General features: G+C 43.0%; 1 protein-coding gene across 3 annotated transcripts in view; it reads left to right on the top strand.

The window, feature by feature from the left end:
* LCOR (ligand dependent nuclear receptor corepressor) overlaps window positions 1–12,477 on the top strand; it is a 142,501-nt gene continuing 130,024 nt past the window's right edge. Inside the window, exons 1-2 of one of the 3 annotated variants that reach the window (XM_006831194.1) lie at window positions 1–124; window positions 1,112–1,185. The gene's annotated coding sequence lies outside the window, so the exon portion shown is untranslated. Of the gene's footprint in view, window positions 125–666; window positions 840–1,111; window positions 1,186–12,477 lie in introns of those variants that run through there. The other 2 variants (XM_006831193.1, XM_006831195.1) reach the window with 2 other exon arrangements.

The following is a 12,477-nucleotide window of genomic DNA, read 5'->3' on the forward strand; positions in this document are numbered from 1 at the left end:
GAGGCAGGGCCGGGCGGGCGGCAGAAGATGGCGAGGGTGTGTAGGCGGCAGCAATGCTCCGTTGAGAGACGCGGCTTTCGGCAGGAATTGGATTCGTGGCGCCACAAGCTCATTCACTGTGTAGGTGAGACCCTATCCCGGCCGCCTCCGGTCCTCCGGTCGCCCCGCCGCGGGCTTCCCCAGACGAGGGAGGGAGCCGGGGCTGAGGTAATTGCTCCTCCGGCCCGCCCGCCCTCTGGGGCTCCGGCATCCCCCTCCCCCACCCCCCGGAGTGTGAGCGGCGCGCGACCTCCTGGGGCTCCCTCCCTCTGTCGGGGCCGGAGCGCGCGCGCCAGCCCCTCCTCTCCGCGCGCCCTGCCCGGGACGGGCTCTCGGCGGGAGCGCCTGCCCCTCCTCCTCTCTGGCCGGCGTTCCGGCGGCCCCGCAGGTTTATTGTGGAGACCGGCGCCGCGGCGCTGCCACTCGGGCCGCGGAGTTCTGCGCGGGGTGGGCGGGGGCATCGGGGCCCGCAGGTCACAGCCCCCACTTTCGCTCTCCCACCCCCCCGTCTCGCGTCGCCTCTACCCTCCCCCCGCGCCACCCCTCCCCCCGCGCTCGGCGGCGGCGCGTGCCCTGTCTCGCGTGCACGCGCCGCGGTCTGTGGGAGGGCGTCCGGCGCTCCGGCGTGTGCGAGGCGTGAGGTGGAGAGATGGGGGCGGAGGGAGCCAGAGCTGTCACAGGCCCGGGGTCCGCCTGACCGAGCGAAGTGGGGTGTCATGGCCGCGGGGGGCAGCGGCTACACTTCCTCAGCGGGCGGCGGCGGCGGCCGGGCAGTCGGTCCTGGACGCACGGGTCGGTGTGTGTGTATTTGTGTTCTGCGTGTGCGCTGCTGGGAGGAAGGGAAGGTGGGATCGGGTGCGTTTGAGGAGCCGGAGCGGGAGTCGCGCTTGTCTTCTCCCGGGGGATTTGCCGGAGCTGGAGCCGCCGAGAGCCTCGTCCGTCCCCCGGCCCGTCTCGGGTGGCTTTTCCCCCCGCGGGCAGGAGGGAGTGTGGACGGGGGCGCCCCGGGAGGGGCCAGGCGGCCGAGCTGCGCCTCTCACACTGTGTGTTTTGTCTGTTTTTCTCTTCCAAGGTCCCGTTTCCCTCTGTGCGGCGGCCGGCGGGACCATAAGGGCTTAACTCATATATTTAACCCCCCTCCGAAAAGTAAGTGGCCCGTGTGGGGTCTCCGCTCCGCCCGCCGCCCCCCCAAGCCCCAGTCCCTCCGTGTGTCCGACTCTCCTGTCCTCCAGCATTGTTATTTCCCCATCTTGGCTTCGGTGCTGCTGAGGTGTGGGGAAATGCTCGCTCCTCGTCCTCCGTCCCCCACGCCCAGTCCTCGGGGAGGTTCCGAATTCCAGCCCCCTTCTCCCAGTGGGGAATATTCTTGGGAACCAGGTCTTCCCCAAGAGAATCTAGGACATTCTAGCCGTTCGCTTGGGCCCCTCATCCCCTCCTTCCCGACTGGGTTTCGTTGGAAGGAATTATGCAAATCCTGCTTTCTGGTGTCCATTCAGCGGCAATTTCATGCGGTGAGAAGTTCTCTTTGTTGTGCGAGGGGGAGAACAGACACTGATTTAATAGACATATCTGTTGGGGGGAAGGGTGGAGGGGGTGTGGAGGCTCAGTTTGGAAGAATTACAGCACTTGGTTAGCTCACTGTCTTTGTGTTTGAGCCTTCTGGCTTGACAGGAGGGTCTGCCCTTTACAACATCCCACAAGGGATGTTTTCTATAATACATTCAAAGCAAAACTGAAACTTTAAACAAGTGAAAAATAAGGTAACCTTTACTTAGAGGATATAAGCCTTTTCCATTTTTGCAGTGGTTAATTATGAAAAGGTGGAATATGAATTTTGTTAGGGTTTTAATTGTAACATCAACATTAATGTAGGCAACAATGCTTAAAGGTATATGATATCACTTTGGTTGTCCGAAGGTTAAAAGTACATTTAAAAACATATGCTTGTGTAAATTATAAGGGCATGGACTCGTTTTTTGGTAGAACTTGTCCTGTGAATATATTTGAACATTTCCTTCTTGCCAATCCAAGCCCAGTTCTGCCCACCAGAAACAGCCTTTTGGTTATCAGTTTTCATTTTCCGTGCTCTGCCTCTGCTTGTTTCATACTCTTGATAATCCCTGCCATACATTTGATAAAATGTTCGTCAGTTTAAACACTTTTTGAATTATGTATTATTTGCAACAGTCGTTTAAGGTAACTTATAAGAAGCTTGGAAAAGGTTTGAGAAACATGAAATGTTTTCAGAATTATGGATTTTAAAATGTAAAATCCTGAAAATATTTTCAAAGAGATACTGCTTCTTGTCTTGTCTGTTTCATTTTCTTAGTTACTAGTTTTGTTCCTTTGGGCTATTTGTTTTTAAAAGGTTTTGAAATTGACAACTGTAGGCCTGTAGATGTCTAAAGTTAATGTTACTTTACTTTAGAAGACTTTAAGGATTTCTGTAATTCTCATTGTTTTGAATCCTTGGCTTTTGCTTCAGCCTGCCTCCCCCTGACAGCTAGTTTTAGTGGTTAGTTACTGCTGCTTTTATGGCAAGGTGGTTTGTTTTATAATGGCTTGTAAAATACTTCTGAAAATTTTGAATTGAATTTCAAAATATCGTCTTTTTTTTTATTTGAAAAAGACTTTTAATTTGGTGATAGTTTTTCTGGAAGCATGCTTTTATCTCCAAATTTCTACTTTCAAGGTGGTAAAGTTCAAGCAATATTTAGAGTCCAGAGGGCAGAAGTGGTATTTTAATCTGAGCAGTATTGTGTAGTTGATAGTCTCTGCAACAAAAATAAGTTGCATCTCATATTTTTCTTTTATTGTATGTAACTGTTCTAAAGAGGAAAGTATTGTATAGATTGATTGTAGTGTTAAGAATGTCATTTATTTAAAAGAACTAGCAATGTTCTTTATACATTCCAAAGGCAACTATGTTACTAGCAAATATAATTTCCTCTTTTATGTTAAGAGGATTAGTTTTAAACAGTTAACGTTCTTGATTACATTCACTGATTATATTAATATTTTAGGGTCATTTGGTTTCTGGTATTAATAACAGTCTTTGGATTAAAAATGAATTATCATTTTCAAAATCTGATTCTCCCTTCTACTTTTGGAGGTGAGGGAGAAGGTGGGGGGGCAGGAGGAGTTGGTGTTGGTGGTGATTCCATCCTTAGGTTTAGTTGAAATGAAGCTAGTAGGAGGTTCAGATAGTGATTATGTTCAAAATAGATACTTGGTTGCTGTTAACTATGGTCGAGTTGGTTTCCACTCATTGCCACCCTTCATAGGGTTTCTGAATCTTTAAATTTTTTGTTGGAGCAGAAAGCCTCAACTTTATCCCACAGAGAAATTTGGTAGCTAGGTGATTATTGAGGGGTCCTCAGGGGTCATGATGATCAAGCTAGATTCCAGGAAGTAGATCTAGGCTCTCTGCTGTAACCTGTTGCTTGGCTATTCCTCACCCTTGCTGTATACTTAAGAAGCTCTTACTTGAGGTACGTTATGGTGTAACAAGTTCTAGTTTATTTTAAGCTTGACTGGAAAATGACAGCAGGATGATTTTCTTTGATTTACAGAGCTACTTCAGATTGCCCTCATTCTTCAAATGTGCTTGTAGCTGGAGCAATTCTAGGAAGCATTTGAATAATGCCATTTGTTAGCCTTGTGAGGCTGCCCAGCATGGCCTGGGATTTCTTCCAGTTAGAATTGGCTATTTAGTGTCTTTGGGAATTTATCACTTCTGAGAGATCTGTCTAACTACTTAGCTACTTATATTAGTGCTGTTTTTAGGAGTGAAAGATAGTTGAGTAAGTACTTAACTAACTTAAATATTTATTAAGCATCTGCTTTATACTGGGCAGTGTGGGGAAACAAAGATGTTGGGGAATCTACCTTACCCTTTGGTAACTTTTAGTCTTTAAAGAGAATATATTGTTAAGAGTACAAAATAAAATGTGCTGTTCTATGGTGCAAGCAAGTGCTTGGAATATTTAGAAGAGAAAGAAATCTTTTGTGAGATGATGAAGGCAGGCTTCATGAAGAGGATGGCAGTGTTTTGCTTCATTTTGATGAAATGGGAAAAAGCTGTTCAGTTGTAAGAAACAGCATGAGCAAAAGTGGAAGTTGATACGTGAAAAGTACAACAATGAATTGGTCATTTAAACTGCAAGATTTAATTAGTGTATGTTGTTGTTACTGCTAGGTGCCCTCAAGTTGGTTCCGATTCATAGCTACTACCCTATGGAGTCCTAGTGTGGTGCTGTGGATTAATGCGCTGGACTGCAGGATTGGTTTGAACTACAGGGTTTGTGGTTCAAACTAACCAGCTGCTCTTTGGAACCCTGTACAGGGTCGCTATGAGTTGGAACCAACTTGATGGCACTTAACAACAGCAATGCTATCTATAATCAGGAGTCCTAATGTGGTGTTGCAGGTTAATGTGCTGGACTGCAAGGTCAGGTTGCAAGGTAGGCCATTCAAACTTACCAGCCACTTCTCGTAAACCCTATATACAGTGTCACTGTGAGTCAGAACCAACTCAATGGCGTTTAACAACAATCCTACATACAACAGAACTAAACACTGTCTTATCCTTCACCATCCTCAAAATTGTTGTTTGAGTCCATTGTTTTAGCCACTGAGTCGGCATTATGTCGTTTTCAAGAGACTGGTCCCTCCTGAATACATAACCAGAGTACCTAAGATGAAGTTTTGTCATCCTTAGAAATGGAGCATTCCGACTGCACTTCTTCCAGAACAGGTTTATTTGTTACTCTGACAGTCTGTGGTACTTTTAGTATTCTTCATCAACATCACAATTGAAATGTGGTACTTTTAGTATTCTTTGCCAGCATCACAATTGAAATACATCAATTCTTCTATGGTCTTCCTTATTCATTTTCTAGCTTTCACATATATATGAGGCAATTGAAAATACCATGGTCAAGAACACACACCTTAGTCCTCAAAGTGACTGACATCTTTGGTCTTTAACACTTTATAGAGGCTTATAGAGGTTCTCTGCAGCAAATTTGCCGAATTACTAGTGTAGGGAATACAGAGTCCATGTTAAGTGCCTCGAGTTGATTCCCACTCAGAGCAACCCTGTATAGAGTTTCCCAGGAGCATCTGATGGGTTTGAGCTGCTGATCTTTTGATTAGCAGAACAATGCTTAGCCTCACCTGGACCTTAGTTACCTTATGATCCAGTAATTCCAAGCCTAGATATATACACAAGAAAACCAAAAATATATGTCCATACAAAAACTTGTATGTAAATGTTTATAGCAGAATAATACATAGTAGCCCAAAAGTGCAAGTGTATCTTGCTTGATAAACAAAATATCACATGTGGAAATGTGAATTTACCATAAAGAAATATATTTCCTTTTACAGTAGAATTCATGTTTGCTTTAACATAAGCAGTAGCTCCACTTTGTTGTTATCTGCCAGAGTCAATTCTGACTCATAATGACCTTGTATAGAGCTTCTGGACTCTTGGTGGCGCTATAGACCTTAAGTATTGGACTGCAACCCACAAGGTCAGTGGTTCAAACTTACCAACCTCTTGGAAATCCTATATAGAGTTGATATGAGTTGAAACTGACTTGATGTCACTTGATGACATAGAGCTTCCTAGGCTTTAAATCTTTGTGAGAGCAGAAAGCTTCACCTTTCTCCCAAGGAGTGACTGGTGGACTTGAACCACTAACCCTGTAGTTCGCAGCCCAGTGTCTGTTGTATGGAGCCACTGTGCTCTCAATAGCTCCTCTAATACATTTATAATTTTGGTTTATGAACGGTTTTTAAGTATAATGTGTATAGAGAAAGAAATGGTTGAATTTGTTAAATCTGATGAAGGCATACAAGGGGGCTTCAAAAAGTTCATGGAGAAATTATAGTATCTTTCAATTCTAGTTTTCTATGAAACTTTTTGAAGTGTTCCCCCTCTCCCCATGCATTCATTCAGTTTGATGTTTTCTTGTTTACCACTTTTTTTTTTTTTACTTTTCAAAGTGTAGGAGCTTTGTGGGATTTTGCCTGGTTAACCTCCTTCTTCCAGGTCATATGTATACCTACCCTCCAGACAGTGTCCTGTTTTCTTCGATCATATTTTAGACTTATGATTTATCAAAGCTAGAATGGATCATAGAAGTTGTTTTTCTTCCCCTGTAATATCAATTAAAGGGTAAGGAATTAAAAGTAATTCATTATGGAAAATTTCAAGCATAAGTAAAAGTAGAGTCATTCAGTGAACACATAACTATCAATTAATGACCAATTCTTGCTTCAGCCCAACAGGATTATTTTGAAGCGAATTCTAGGCAGCATATTTAGTATTGAATCTTCTTTGCAGCCTTTTGTTTAATGTCATCTTCCCCTTTCAACCCCATTCCCATCAAGTAGTTAATGATTTTAAAGAAATAAGCTATTACATAAATATGAGGGTAAATCAAAAAGCATTGCTATAAAGTCATAGAAACCTTTATTATGAAACAGTATCAAAGTGTGAAACTACAGTGTTTTTTTTAATATTCTCTGATGCCTATTGTTTTTAATTGTCAGTGGACATTCCAGTCATTGTTCTTGTATATATAATGTGTCAGTTTTTTCTGATTGCTTGAAGTATTTTGTCTCTGGTTTTCAGCAGTTTGACTATGAGTCTAGGTGCGATTTTCTTTATATTTATCTGGTTTGAGGTTAACCAATCTTGAATCTATAATTTTATGTCTTTTACCAAATTTGAAAAAATTCTATTTATTATTTCTTTAAACATTTTTTCTGGTCCTTTCTCTTTCACCTCTTCTGGAGTTCCATTAATGCATATGAGGGTTAGTTTAGAAATGTTGATTAAACAAAAATATCTAAATGTGAAGGTATGGTTTTTTGATATATTCTCTGTCAAGGTTTATATTCTTAATGAGAGTGGTGTTTCCATCTCTCTAACCCTTCCCTGGTAGCGCAGTGGTTACGAATCGGGCTGCGAACTGCAAGGTCAGCAGTTCAAAACTACCAGCAGTTCCACGGAAGAAAGATGAGGTGTTCTGCCTTCCGTAAAGATTTACAGCCTTGGAAACCCTGTGCAGGGTCGCTCCCACTCCACGGCACACAGGCACCACCAACCCTTCCATGATACGGCACTGTCGAATCTGCACTGGACTGTGAACTAAAAGGTCAGCTGTTCACACCCACCAGCAGCTCCCTAGAAACCCTATACAGGGTAGCTATGAGTTGGAAACCTACTCGGTGCCACTTAAGAACAACAACAACACACACTTCCCTGAAGAAGTCTGTGCTCTTTGATTTATATTACATCAAAACAGCAATTTTGGCATCCTCAGTGAACTCCAATTGTGATCCTTTGAAATGTTCTTTGAGTTTGGGGAACAAAACCACCTGAAGTGGCAAGATCAGGACTGTAGAGTGGATGGGGTAAGGTTTCCCAAGGGAATTATCATAGGACAGTAGCCCCTTGCTACCTTGGAAGAATGAGCAGGTGCATTGTTGTGATGGAAACAATTCTGTACAACTTTACTGTCCTTTTTCTCATGAGTGCCATTCTAGTAAAACTTATTGCTAATAAGCCCCATGATGATCCTGTGTCCTTCAAGGAAATCTATCAAGATTGCCCCTTTCGACCCCCCAAAACAGACACCATAACCTGAGCTGATCTCTCTGCCTTGAATTTAACTGGCCCAAGAGATCCCCTTGAAAGCCACTGTTTTGCTTGGACCTTTTTTTTTTTAAGGCACGCTAACAAAATTGAAGACAACTGTATTACTGAGAGAACTTGTCTGCAGCCATCCACTGATTGAAGAGACATGTTTAAATAGGAGTAAAACCCCTGCATGTATGAATTGGCACCATGGTTATCTAGTGCTTCTTATGGATGGATCTTAAAAGTTACTATATACTGAGTTGTTACTTTTTATCAGATAAAAACTCTTCAATGTTGTTAGTACTTTCACAGGTAGGAAACTGATTTTGAGAGACTAAGGGTTTGTTTCATGGTCATTCAGCTAAGAAGTGGTAGAACTGTGATTGGGATTCAAAAGCATGTGCTGTTATATCTCAAGTCTTATCATACACCAATTTGGTTTCAGAAGTAGCCCTGGTAGCTCTTTAGTATAAGCACTGGACTGCTAGCCATAGGTTGGTTCATTCAAAACCACCAGCCTTCTGCAAGAGAAAGATGAGGCTGTCTACTCTTATAAAAATTTACAATCTTGGAAACTATGTACTATGAGTCAGAATCAGCTTGATTGCAGTGGGTTAGTTAATTTGGTTTCAGAATCCTGGTGGCACAGTGGGTAAAAGCACTCTTCTGATAACCGAAAAGTTGGCAGCTGCGGTTTGAATCTGCCCCCTGCTCCATGGGATAAAGATATGGCTTGTAAATGTAAAGATTTATGGCCTTGGAAACCTCATGGGCAATTACACTCTGTTCTATAGGGTCATGAGAGTCGGAGTCAATTGGATAGCAATGGGTGGATTTGGTTTCATCCATCAGATTGTTCCCTCTTCTATTCCAGTTACTGATTACTTCGAATTGAGTTTACCTGCTTTATGTTAAACTAAAGATTTCTGATTTTTCTACCCGTAGTCTTACCATAAAATATAATCACTCTAGATTTTTTGGCCTACTCTTAAGCCATTATAATCCTGCTTGTCTGTCCTTTTTTTTCTCACTTTTAATTTTGATAATGGTATTCAGCATGGTGGCTCCATATGATAAGCACTGGATTGTGAAACATATGGTCCGTGGTTTGAGCCTGCCAGTTGCTCTGAGAGAGAAAGATGAGGCTTTCTGCTCCCATGGAGATTTGAAACCTCAGGGTCACTGTGAGTTGGAACTAACTCTATAGCATAGCACTTAACAACAATTCAGAGCTAAATAGGTTTCTTTCTTTTCTTTTTTAAAAGTTTTTATTGTTAACTGAGTGATAGTTCACATGGAGCAACATTAGATTTACACTTATTGTATTCGTTTCATTGCAATGATTACAATCCCCTGCATGCTTCATCATTCAACATTATTAGCTTCTATTCCCTCTGTTTTTTTTTGTTTTGGATGTGCACCAAAACACTCGTAATATACAGTCATTAAACAGCCAAAGGGCACACCCTGCAAGCCTGACACACACACACACACACACACACATCGCCAGCACACATACCCTCCTCCTCCATGAGTCTATAGAGTCCTCATCTCTCCATGTCATCATGTCTGCCTCCATCTCTGGTGATGCCGCTTCTCTTGGTATATGGTCCCACACTCCACTCTTCTCCCTTGATGGCCCCTGGGTTCTCCTCTCCAGGATAAGATCTACCACTCACCCCTTTTTGCTACAAAACTTCCACCTTTACAGGTTTACAATTAGTCATGATAACAATAGCACACTATTGAATCATGAGCGTCTTGTCCCCATCTCCTTTCACCAGACCTGTCTACACAGGATGAAAACCATTCAGTGGGGATTCTATCTTCACACACACACTCTGAATCTAAACTCCCTCTTGAAAACTTGTAAGACAGTCACTTCGTGCCTTTACAGCCCCACGCCCCCATTTTAGGCAGTCAGTGTGTAGTTGACATCCCTATCAACCCTGCATATAGGGGGGATGAGAATGATCCTTGCTGTAAAGATTCTTTTCCTCTTGGTTGGTATTTTAAGATCCTACATCCATAAGTATAGGTCAATTTCATCAAATTGTACCAATTTACGCTTGTTTTTTAATCCTCTTTCCTTCCTCTAGTCAGGTTCTGAACATCCAGCCATTGAAGCTAGGTCCAATGGGCACTGTCTGTAAGTTTGGGTGCCCTTGCACATCCCTTCACTTCTTATCAACTGGATGCTTCACTCTCAGCTCTAGCCCTCTGTGGCCATGTCCTTGTCCATGGGCTCAGGAGGCACCAGGTCTCACTGTACTTCGGGCCAATCAACTCTCATTATACGCCAGGTCAATGGGGGTCTATGTAACTTGGTCAGACTCAGCCCACCTCTTCATTGCTGCTTTACACCCACTTCCTCTCACCAGTAGACCAGTGTGATTGCCAGCAAGTTTACATGCCTACTTATGTTTTCCCTTTGAGTTTCAATCTTAGGATGAATAGGTTTCTGAGCTCACTGTTTTTACTGACTTAGTTTTCATTCACGTGGCATTAGACTGACCCTTCTTCACCATTGGCTGAAATTTGTATGTAGGTTTAGAAGAAGAAAAAAATAACAAAAAGTATCCAAAGAGACTCATTCTAGGCCTTAAATTTGTTGAAGCTTCTGTGTGGACCAGCCTAGTTCACAGGATGATAATTTTGGAGTCTGTAACAAAAGCTTTATAACAGTGTATAGCTGCTTGATTTTTTATTCATATCGTTCCCAAAGACAGGATTCCCAGACATTAACCAAATGCCTTCTGAGTTCTGGCCTTCTAACAAAGACTTAAATTTGGTGCTCTTGTTGTTTCTAAGTGCTTTCAAGTCAGTTTTGACTCATAGTGACCCTGTGTGGGGTTTCCAAGGAGTGTCCGGTGGGCTTGAACCACTGATCTTTTGTTTAGCACTCTAGTGCTTATCCTATAGCGCCACACCAGGACTCCTAGATTTGGTGTGTTGCTGTAGAATAAGCACTGGACTACAAGGTCAGTTTGCACTACAAAGCTGGCATTTCACTATCCGCTCCTTGGAAATGCTATACAGACTCACTATGAGTTGGCACCAACTTGATGCCACTTAACAACAACAAGCAATAAATATTTTAAACAGTGTGATAGAAAGACAAGTTGCTGAGCAATGTATACTTGCTTAGTAGGCGAACCAGATTTCCCAAATTTAAAAATGCTGTATAGGGTATAGGAGCCCTGGTAGTGTAGTGGTTATGAATCAGGCTGCTAATGTCAAGGTCAGGAGGCTGAAACTACCAGCTGTTCCACAGGAGAAAGATGAGGCTTTCTGCTCCTGTAAAGATTTACAGGGTCGCTATGAGTCACAGCCAACTCCATGGCGCACACCACCACCCGCCATCAAACAGGATGTACCCAGGTGGTTGTTGTTAAGTGCTCTCAAGTTGGTTTAGACCCTGTATAGTTGTGTTGGTTTTTTTTTTTTTTTTTCGTTTCAATGACTTTTTTTTTTTCCTTTCTTTTTTTAAAAGTGTTTATTGTGAATTGAGTGAAAGTTTACAGGGTAGATCGTCAGTTTTACATTCAACAAATCATATACCTTGTTTCATTACAATGATTATAATCCCCTCCATTTACCATCAGTTAACAGTATTTCTATTCATTTTAGCTCTTTTTTTTCTTTTTTAAACACTCAGGCATATATAAAAATTTACACCACCAAAGGGCACATTCTGCAAGCCTGCCTCCTGACCGCCAGCTCTCAGTTCCTCTCTTTCCATGAATCCAGAGTCCTCAGTAGCTCACTCTCTCTGTGTCCCCATCTCTGCCTCTGTCTGGTGCCCCTGCTTCTCTGGATAAGGTCCCACATTCCACTTGTGCTCTTCTCTCTTGATGGTCCTAGGGGTCCTCTGTATCTGGCCTGTAAGATTAACTATTACCCCATTTTTTTTTTAATGTTTTATTGTGAATTATGTGATAGTTTACATGGGAGAACATTAGTTTTACACATTCATTCTATCCTCTCGTTGCCATGGCTACAATCCCCTCCATGCATCATCAACCAACCAAAAGGTATACCCTGCAAGCCTGCCCCCTACACCCCACTGGTCTTCAGCACACAGTCCCTCTCCCTCTCTGGATCTAAAGTCCCCAGCTGCTCCATCTCTCCATGTCATCGTCTCTGCCTCCATCTCAGGCATCACTGCTTCTCTGGGTAGGGTCCTGCTCTCTGATCTTCGTTGATGGTCCTAGGGACCTCCGCTCCTAGACTGGAAAGTTAATCACTCCCCTCCTTGCTATAAAAGTGTCTACCTTAACATTTCCAACCCTCGCAGTCAGTACTGATAACAGTTATTCACTATTGTATCACAAGAGACCCATCTGCATTTCATTTCATCAGCCCCGCCTAGACAGATTGGGTACTACTCAGTGGAGATTCTACCTTCCTCCAGGCCCTCTGGATCTAGGTTCCCTCTTGAAAGCTTGTAAGCCATTCACTTCTTGCCTTTGTAAGCCCCCGCCCCCCATTTTGGGTAGCCAGTGTCCAAGTTGCCCATCCCTGTCTACTCTGTGTGGAGGGGGTGGGAATAATTCTTGCTGTAAGGATTTGTTTCCTCTTTTGAGCTACTGCATCCATAGGTGTAGGTCAAGTTCATCAAATTGTATCAGATTACTTTTTTGTTTACTTTTTTTTTCCTTAAATGTTTTATTGTGAATTATGTGATAGTTTACAAGGGAGAACATTAGTTTTACATTCATTCTATTGTATATCGTCTCATTGCCATGGTTACACTCCCCTTCATGCAATCCTTCCCCCATTCT

Source organism: Chrysochloris asiatica, unplaced genomic scaffold, assembly GCF_000296735.1.
Source record: "Chrysochloris asiatica unplaced genomic scaffold, ChrAsi1.0 scaffold00003, whole genome shotgun sequence".
NCBI classification, from domain to species: Eukaryota; Metazoa; Chordata; class Mammalia; order Afrosoricida; family Chrysochloridae; genus Chrysochloris; species Chrysochloris asiatica.